The sequence below is a fragment of the Drosophila simulans genome, chromosome 3L (genome assembly GCF_016746395.2).
Source record: "Drosophila simulans strain w501 chromosome 3L, Prin_Dsim_3.1, whole genome shotgun sequence".
Lineage (NCBI taxonomy): Eukaryota > Metazoa > Arthropoda > Insecta > Diptera > Drosophilidae > Drosophila > Drosophila simulans.
Genome location: NC_052522.2, coordinates 122,016 through 132,372, shown reverse-complemented (window position 1 = coordinate 132,372; position 10,357 = coordinate 122,016). Strand labels below are relative to the sequence as shown.

Sequence of the window (10,357 nt, the reverse complement as noted above, 5' to 3'; positions counted from 1 at the left end):
ACATTTTGATGGCATGCTTTGCCGAATTCTTCTTGCATCCTTCTCGCTGATCCAATTGCAAATGTCAAGCTGTCAGCTGTGACATTAACTGTGGCTGAGTGCCGTTAACTGGATTCGCTAAGTTACGTCCACCGGCACTCCCACACAAAAAACACCGACAAACATGCTGTTACATTTGAGCGAGACGACCGTGCTGTCCTGGTAACCAAAACACTTTAATCACAGGCGAAGGCACTTTGACTTGGCAATCGCCACAACACCCCCCCCCCCCCCCCCACACACACACACACACACACACACACACACACGCATTTTTAACGACTCTCCGACCCGCACCTGTAAATACCACCCATCGCCTGAAAAGTGCGCCAATACTTATGAAATAAAGTGCAATGACGATTTTGCCATTACAGATTTGCCCCGTAATGGTGGATCACCATATTTACTGTAACATATAATAAACTAAACAAATCTACTTAATCTTGAAAAATTATACTTCGTCATGGATTGACTTACTCTTATATACTTTGCTATATGTACGACAACCAATAATAGATATATTTTGCAATGTATGTATATACTACTTAATCGCTTTTTCCAATGTTTAAGTGCAAAAGATGATGTGGTGCCGGGTCTCACTGATTGCTATCCACCCTTGCCGACATATAGATATACACCGATACCTATGAACACACTTATCGGATACGGACTGGCGATTACCGATGGCCCAGTGTCAAGTAATGGCGGCAGGCCCGACACGTGTTGTTCCAATTCGAGACGCATCAAGCCGATTCGAATCGCCACCAATGACGCCAGTAACGGACACGCTAATTTCCTGGTCACAGAGTCACCATTTTGCCAGACGCGCATTCACGTCGTCGGACGCCCTCGGTGATGAGCTACATACGTATGTGTAATATGTGACGTCATTGCTTAAAGTCGACCCGGTAGAAAAGGAATAACCCTGCAACAGGCGAGAAAAAGAGGGAGGTACTCGGTCCACAGCTGTAGTATATATGTATGTACATCCACATTTATGAGCTCTGTGTGTGTACGGAGAAGCTCGTTTGGTAAATAGGTTACTACGCCCGAAGTTTTACGCTAGCGTGGGCGTATCCTGCTTCTCACTGCCGCTCCAACTGCGCCCTCTTGCTCACTCTCAAGCGTGGATTGTTACGTCACTGGACTCGTCACTCGACTCGTAGTTGAATTCATCGTAAAATGACGATGACGGGGCATATGGCTTCGCGCTGTGCACTCGGCGTTCCTCTTTACATATGTACAGATACATATATAGGTTCGTATATTCTCGTATCTGGGACGCGTAGCGTAACGTAAATCGTGAAACAGGACAACTTAAATGAATTTTGCATTGAATGATGCTGGGCGTTTGCAGGGGTGGTAACGATTGCTACGGCTAGATGGGCAGTGCAGGTTTAGCTTGGCAACTGCAATAAACGTAAGTCACAGACGCCTCAAGTAGGATAGTAAGGACAGTTTGGGATTCCAGGGGAAAATAGGTTGAGGTATCCGTGGAAGGTACGATTGAGTGAGCAAACGAGTGGACGGTACCCGTCAATCGTAAATCTTAAAAACAATCTATATATCATTTGTATTCTTTTATTTGTGTCGATAAACAACACTATAACTGTGTACTCTACTTCCAAACCGCCAGCAGGACTTTGTTCGGTATCCATGACGAGAAATGCAGGGGCGCAAGGTCATGGTACGTGCGGTATTCAATTACTGCTTTTGATGCCGTAGATGCCAAGTCAAGTATTCCTCAGAATGGCAACGGCTAAAATGTATCTTCTAAATATTTTATTGCACAATGTGTACGGCTATACACTCGACTCAACTCAACCGCCCAGAGTCCTGGGTACATTCTGTGGTTTGTATACCGACGACGCACAGAAGTGGGGCAGTATACATACACAAGGATATATACCCGATTTGTATAAATGTATATAAGCGAAGGCCACGAGGCAGCTTCGGCTCCGGCGAACGTGGAACAATGCAACTGGAAGTGGCAGTGGAAAAGGACATGACAGACTGTACCCGGTGCCTATATAGGCCAGGCCAATGGCACAGTTACCAGTTCCGGCCAGGTGCAACATATTTAGCAGCTCTCATAGCCATCTAGTCCACGTAGCATCTCGTTGAATGAAAAAGCGCCTACTTGTGAGGGCATCACTTGATGTTAGCCCAGCAAATTAGCTGAATTAGCCCCGCCAGTCAGGCGCTTTAGGTGGGCTTCATCCGCTTTGGCTAGTAATAAAATTTGCGTGAAGAAGAAGCAAAGATTCGCCATATAACTGCAGTGGGATATTTATAGGGTAGCTGGGATGAGGTTCACAAGAATCTACCGTACAAGTGGGCGAAAGCTGGATAATGCCAATATGAGAGAAATTTGTTATTTTTAAACTACCAGAATTCGCAGGTAGCTTTAATGAAGAACCCATAAATTTCAAGCAGCCCTGGCGGTTTTGTTATGTTTGTATTGCCTAAAATAAATATAATATAATTATTATTGCTCCTAACAATATTCAGCTTATATCAAAAGCCGCAAATTACCTCAATTCCTAACCGAGCCATTTATAATCTCACCGACTCCTCTTACCTATTTCTTGTCATTTTATTTAATTAGGTATTTTAAAAAATCTTAATTGGCTTCTGCCACGCAACGGCTTTTAGAGCAGAAAGTGCAAAAGGCAATAAGTTTATGGCATGTAAAGGGCAAAATAGCAGAATAGCCGAATGCCAATTTCGCCCACGCTGTATGTCCCAGTTATCCTGACGCTGACTCCGCCACCCACGACATCTTTTTCCGGCTTGTGTTTCGGTGACGTTGGCTGCTCCAGCTGTTCATTGCCGCCCTGCCATGTGTGTGGGCTGTTGTGGGTTCTATAAATAGAACTAAAAAGTCACCGGCTGGCGGCTGACAGGGAGCGAAAACAAATCCGCAGTCTGCAATCAGTCCGGATGTTATGTGGTTGTGGGCGAGGCTGCAGCTCATTATTTTCAGTTCGGGATGCAAAATGAATAAACTTGATGGCAGCGAATCCATCAAATTCCATCAAGCAGCTTTGCTCTGCTGCCGGAACTACTTCTGCCCCGCTTAAATGGTTAACCCCAGCGTCGGGCATTATGGCCGACTTGACATTGATGTATTTGGTGACAAACTGTTGCGGTTTATTACCGTCACACTCGCAGTTACAGGAGAGAGGCAAAGTCAGTCACTTAATTTACCAAACAGACCACAGCTGCAGGGTGTGGGTGGTTTGTATATGGTTGGTTAATGATGAACAGGATAATCAGAATCAGACCCAGACTTATCTTCTTTTTCGAATGCTTTCGCGGAGAGACAATCTTTAAATCAAATAACTGTTTCAAATTGAGGGGTAGATCTCATTTGGTTCCATCGATATGCCTAGCATCGTAAAATGGCATTGTCATAATCAGATGCGAAAAACGGTAATCCAATCCAACAATCATCCTTAAAGCTACAGATAGATACACATACATAGTTAAGTGAAGTGTGTATAAAGCGAGCAGCTCGAATTTTTAACCTGACATGGCGAAATCGTGTGAGAGTCTTTGTTCAAATGAACTCGCTTGTACTGAGTGAGATATCTAAATCGTTTTATCTAACGCTACAAGCCTCCCGCTGATCTCATTCCTCAATATGGCCACAATCTGATAAACCCACGTCAGGCACAATTGGACCTTCCGCAATGTCAAAGCCCCAGAACAAACCGGACCAAACCGAACTGGACTCAAGTAAGCCGCGAGAGGGATTGTCCCCTTCTTGTGTGTTCTACCCGGCCCCTCAGTGGATCGTAAATCAACTACTGCGGGCACATATATCATCCGCTTTGGGGCTGGTCAGTCGATCATTGGGGGTTCCTTACTCCCGGGGCACGTGTCGTACTCGCATATGAGGTACTGAGGTATTTTCGGTCCCACTGAAGAGCTTGACCAGCCTTATTACACAGAATTTAGTATTATTAAAATACTGTCTTCCGGGGGTAGACATAAGCTGTCAAGTCATTTAAAATCTAAAAGATCCAAACGGCGGTTTAGTGATCACGACCCGAACAATAAAACAAAAAAATTAAACCGATGCAAACATTAAATGATGAGTGTTGATCTTTATGGACAAAAATCTGTGTATAAATTAGTTAGTCGCCCTAAACATGCGAATCAATCAATGAATGGAATTATAATGATTATAGGAATAAAAGACATTCTCGACCTAACAAAGCTATTGCCCTCCGCTCTGTTGTCATTCCACAAAAATGCGTAGTGATATAATGAAATAATTATATGTATTTAAAATCGTGCACCGAATGTCGTATGTAAAATATATTTCAATTCATTAGAAATTGCAAGTCAACTATTTTATATCTCTGGTAAGAACTTATCAAATTATATATTATATATCTGCTCTTTCTTCCAGGACAAAAAAAAAAATGCTTGCGCGACTTCGAAATGAAAAGTATTTAAGATTCATGTTTACTCATCCACCCTGTGATGTTAAGATACAATATTATGATGTACGGATTCTTCACTTAATAAATAATAATTTAAAAAAAAAACTCAATTGGATTCATGTTTACTGTCCGGACGTTTAGAAATCAAAACAATACAACTACACTGGAAATAAAACCAACACAGCTTCTGTGGGACTTTTGCCTATTGTCTGATAGGGCATTAAGTATAGACCACCGATGAACTTTGATATTTTTCACTTTGTCCCCCTTCGCAGGGTTAGCGTAGCCCAATGCAGATGGGGAAAAGGGGGTTGGGTGTTGTATGGCTGTTTCAGAATACGCCTTCTTAATTAGCTGCCAGTTAATGGTTAATTTCCCAAATGGATTCGCAAATATGTCTTGCCAGTCTGATTAGCATTCAAATAAGCCAACAATTTATCTAGCTCAGTGCTCTAAGTTTATTTTCTCCATTTATTGTGGGGCACTTAAATGTAATTTATTGATATGGTACATATGTAAGTGAATGATAGATAAATTCATGAGACTGTGAGGGATAATGTCAAAACAGTTTTTAGTTTGTATGTATATGTACACATGCATCTAATGCATGTCTAATCTCTAAAATTATATCTAAGGACTATTATTCTCAAATGAGCTTAATTTTATTATGATTTTTCTTGAAACAAATTTTTAATTTTTATTTAATAGTACTTATCAACTTAAGTGCCAGCAAGCTCCCTAGCCTGTCCGTCGCTTGGACCATTATCTGATAACAGTATTTGTCGGAAATATTTGATCAGCAATTAAAACTGCAGTGCGCAGTTAAGGAGGACATGCGAGTGATGATGATCAGTGTGCTGATCAATTGCGACGCAGTTCAACGATAATGAAGTGGAAATGTTTGTTTGAGGGCAACACACACCCCTTGGGAAACCAACCGAGAATCTGGGCCAGTCCCGAATCAAAATGCTGAAATGGCGCTGTGCAAAATTAGCAACTCAGAAGGCCTTCTATCTGGCTTCTTGGACTCGTCTACAAAGATACATCGGAATATTTAGCAGCTGTCCCGCCTCCATCTTCCCATATCTATCTTTATCTTTGTTTACGCCTTTAAAACGATACCGCAAACGACGCAGAACAAGGTAACCAAAACAAAGAAGAGAGGCAGACAGTCTGGCAAACGAAAACAAAAACTATAATTGGGGGGAAGATGGGAAGAGAGCCAAAGACCTTATAAATCACACGAGCGTAGCATGACTTGTCAGTTCTGATTTTAATTCTGTAGATAGGATTTGCAAATGGTTAGTAGAGATTAAGTATCTCCTGACCACTTTCATATATTAAGTTAAACTTAGTTCCAAACATATGTTCTTTAGTGCTTTAAATCTAAATAATAAATAAAAATATTTAAATTAAGTGGAAAAGCAATTAATTTTTTTAGTGCTGCCCAAGACGGGAAAGGTGTGCTTTAACTAAGTGAGTGTCTCGGTGAGTGTTGGATCCCAAGTGTTTGGGACTAAAAATAGTTCTGTATGCTCCCGACATGATAAGTCACAAGGGACCGTGCTTAGATGGCGGGGGATCAGCAAAATGAGAAAGCACCAGGGGCTGCTTTTGTTGTTGCACGGCGATAATGCAACAACTGTGGCCACCACAACAACAAGCCATCAGCCGACTGACAGCAATCGACAAAATTGTAATTCGAAACCAAAAAATTGGAGAGCATTTTGAAAATAGGGAAGCTTTTTCACAGCAGAGGAGTGTTTGGTGCTCATATAACTTTTTAATACGATGTAATTTCCTAAGTTTGCGATTCGAGCCTTTTGTAGCCAAATGAATGAAATACCATACACAGCTAAACAAAATCAAAATGAATTTAAACAGCGCATCAAAATTAATGGTAAATAAACGAAGAGGAGTATTAATAGGAGGTATTGTATGTATCTTTATTAAAGCTTATTTATTGCATTTCATTAGTTCAGACACGATTTCAATCATTTGTATAACCATGGAAATAAAGTTGAATTAGTTCTAAATTTAATACGAAACCATTTCAAAGACGTCTAAACATATGTAGCTTACGTCTGAAATTTCGAATATCACTGAAAAGATCTTGATACTTTCTTTTTTCATTTGTCAATTTCAGCGATCGTTATCCTACTTAGATTAAAACAAGGGCATGGCTTTATCTGCTAGTCGACCCCTATACCGCATGAAGCTCTCAATAAATGCTCTCCTCTTTTCGAAGCTCTATCCTCTAACCAGCAACAAATAATAGTTGTGTAGGCCCATTTGAAGCTTCATGGTGACTGCGCTTCGTGTTAACGGAATTTCCATTTTGTACAGTATGCAGTACAAACAGTATTTTTTTATAAATACGAAACTGAAAGTTTTTCAACCGAAAAAAATGCTCATAAAAATTGTTCACCCAATCCGGACAGTAAAAAAAAACAGCAGAGCAGAAAAATAAAGAAAAGTATTTTGAGAGCACCCTTGAAGATGCGAAACAACAAAAACAACCATAACTACTTTAGGGAAAGGAAGGGTCCAGTAGCGGTGGAACGAGGCAGACAGATGACCTCCCAGTCGAATGAACGGGCGGCATTTCAATCAATTGGCGGCAACAGCTGCCGCTGGGTACAACGGCATTGCCGCCCACCGCTCCCAGAAACCATCCTCTGCACCTTTCCTTTCCACTGCGAAAGCCCACGTTTTGTGTCGTGTCAAATGCAGCCGTGTGTATTTGATGGGGGAAACTTGTATAAAGGTCCCACGTTTGTCTGCCTACAGACACAACTCCGACCCATTGCTGCATTGTCGCTGACGTATCATCGACATCTACGAGCCAATGGATACTAGGAACATGAGGGAGATCGAAGTGGATTTTGTATATATGTATGTACATTGAATTATTCATTATTTATTGCGACCTAGGTCATTTTTGGCGATATATATGTGAAGGTTATTTTTATTTTTTTGCTCTATCTTAGGAGTGGTTCCCCAGGGGTATTCCCTCTTTCCTGGGCATATATATATATATATAATTTAGGTCGCTAACAATCTCATTAAACCTGGATGCGTGTGAGTCTAAACGTTGACATTCCTACCGAAACACCCACTGCGAACACTACCGCGAAGGTGGTAATGGCAGTGAATGAGCGGGGAGAACCTGGAAAAGACGTCTAAATTGCTACAATTACGAATAAAATGTGTGCCGATGATGACGAAGTTGCAGTAGCGAAATAGGGCAGACATACAGTCTAATAGTGGAAGACATTTATAATAACCTTTAACTGAGTGTCTTAATTTATTGCTTTAGGCATAAGTTGGGCTTCTGTTAAGGTATTAAAATCTACTATATATCAGGAATAATTATAAATAGAACTTGAAAAAATAAAAATCATGTTGTTATTTACTGTAAGAACCAACTTTATTACCTGAGTATGTCCAATTATCCGCGGTATAGCATCAGTCGTTAATCTTCCGCCTTTCTATGCCGCTTCCTGGAGTTTTCGTCTGGATTGTGGCGGGTCTGTTTCAACAAGAAAATCATGTCCTTGTTAACACGCTATAAAAGCTGTCACAACATGTATGCGTCGATAAATCGGGTTCAAGCCACCAATCCTTTTTCCAAGTTATTACATTAAATTTATTGAAAGGACAACAAGGACGAAACACAGACAGGCTGGAGCACCTTCAGCTCCCTCAGAGCCGTGGAAAGCCAGCCGTTAATAAGTACTGATAAAAGAAAATAGACGGCGGAACCAAAACGGCAGTCCACATAAACGACGTTAATACGGACGGACAGGCAAGGTGGACGTGGCCAGTTCGACTGAGCTATTGAATATTCATTTTATGGTCGGAAACGCTTTTATACTTTCATACTTGATCCTTTGGAAACAACGCACCACCTTTTCGCAGCTACTCTGCCTATAAATTCCAAGTTCCTTAGAAACTGGGTTTATTTATCTTTTCAATATCATATTAAACGAATTTCGATGAATTATATCCCACAACTCATACTTACATATGTATGTGAGTTACTCTTGCCTTCCGCATTATTATTTTATTTATATATATTGCATTCATGTAGGCCATTCAAATATTTTAAACGACGCTATTTTTCATGTTTTATTACCAATTTATTTTCGCTACGTGGATAAGCAATGACCAAGGCTATGTTCATTCCCGCAAAGTGCTCTGCATTAATTATGGGAATGTGTTTCAAGCATACTTATATGTACTTATGTACATATGTACATATGTATATGCCCTGGTTTGCGTACAGCCGCTCTCACACTTTTATTTTTTGTTGTTTGTTTTGTTGACCAAACCTGAGAATTTCAAGCAATAACTTTGTCTCATGTTTTTATTCTATTTTTTACACTAGCTCTGTTTTTATTCATTTTCGCTTTCCTCTTGCGGTTCATTTCGTCGCCACTTTTGCTGCGACTGACATTTAATTTTTTTTCTGGACATTACGTTTATTTTGCATTTGCATTTGGCTAAGTGCACTATAGATAAGCGCGTTGGGAGGAGAACGATGAATGTCATTTTCAGAGGTCAATGGAGGCATAATTACCTTACTGACTGCTGTTAATATCTTGCTGACTTTTGGCCTTGCTAGATTAACATTTTAATACGAATAGCAGCGACTTAATTAAGGCAACGGGGCGTATGGGAAATGAGCTTTGAAATAGAACGAAATAGGGCACAAGGCTCGCGCGACGATCGCTACTTTCGAATACAGTACGCCTTTTTGATGGGTACTGCATTCGCTTAAGATCTCAAAAAGATAATTTATTAAGTCTAATCTAAAAACCAAGTCAGCAATGCTTATTAAAATCACATGTAAGGAATACTTCATAAAAGTAAGCTTTGTTTGTTTTAAGCAATATTCCTGGGATACGATAAATAGAGCTGAGGGATACATCCACTTGACATGCGGTTATGCGGTTTCTCCCCAAATGACTAAGGGGGAAATTTACACTCAGTGTTTACCAACGTTTGGTGTTAATACTCAAATATCAGATATGTGGTGTCGATTTATCGGACTGCCCAACTAATGCATTGAAGCAATGTTCCGAGGTCTGGGAAGAAATATTTGTTTACATTTCTACCGGTATCAAAACGGATGCGATAAGTCCAGGCGGCTTAAAAATGCATATGTGTTCAGGTCTATTATTTGCTGATATTTTGAATCAATTACAAAGCATTACATATACATACATATTAGATAAACATGGAATTGGATCTTCATTGGATTTAGATATGCAACAAATACAATGTGCCGATTGAAAAAGGTTTATGTCTTTCAGGGCACAAGTGGAGCCTGGTTAGAGATATTTTGTGTACTGCAAGGCACTTCCTTTCTTTAAATTTTGCACATTATGTAGACTTGAAATAAATTTTCGGCTCCGCTTTGTTTTACACTTGTAGGTCGTATGTTCTAATACTTTAACGACTTTAATGACTTTGACGACTTTCCAGGTTTGCGGTGAGGGGTTCTACAATATCTACATGTATGCCATCCAGTTAACCGGAATATTTCATTTATTAAAAAGACTTCGCCGACTGCCAAGTTTACCTCAATTTGAGGTAGTTTTCGAAACGAATATTTGAATAAAAAGGGGGTTGGGTGATCGATTTGTTTGTTGATCTCAGTTTAGATTGTTAAGCATTATTATTCGGTTTGCTTTGCTTGCAGTAGTCGATCTATTTATACACCTGAAATTGCGAATTTCGTAGCTGTTGGCCTCGACAGATTCGCGGAATTCATTTATCACAATCGAACATTTTGTTGCCGTGCTTCAAATGGTTCCGCAGCCAGTTTATTTTATCTAGTGCCAAAGGAAATGAGAGCA

General features: G+C 40.3%; 1 long non-coding RNA gene across 1 annotated transcript; it reads left to right on the top strand.

The window, feature by feature from the left end:
* The first annotated feature begins 332 nt into the window (after positions 1-332).
* On the top strand, positions 333-1,298 carry LOC120284785. The gene is made up of 2 exons (XR_005544016.1): positions 333-1,018; positions 1,079-1,298. It is a non-coding gene; the product is annotated as an uncharacterized LOC120284785 (long non-coding RNA).
* The last annotated feature ends 9,059 nt before the right edge of the window (positions 1,299-10,357 follow it).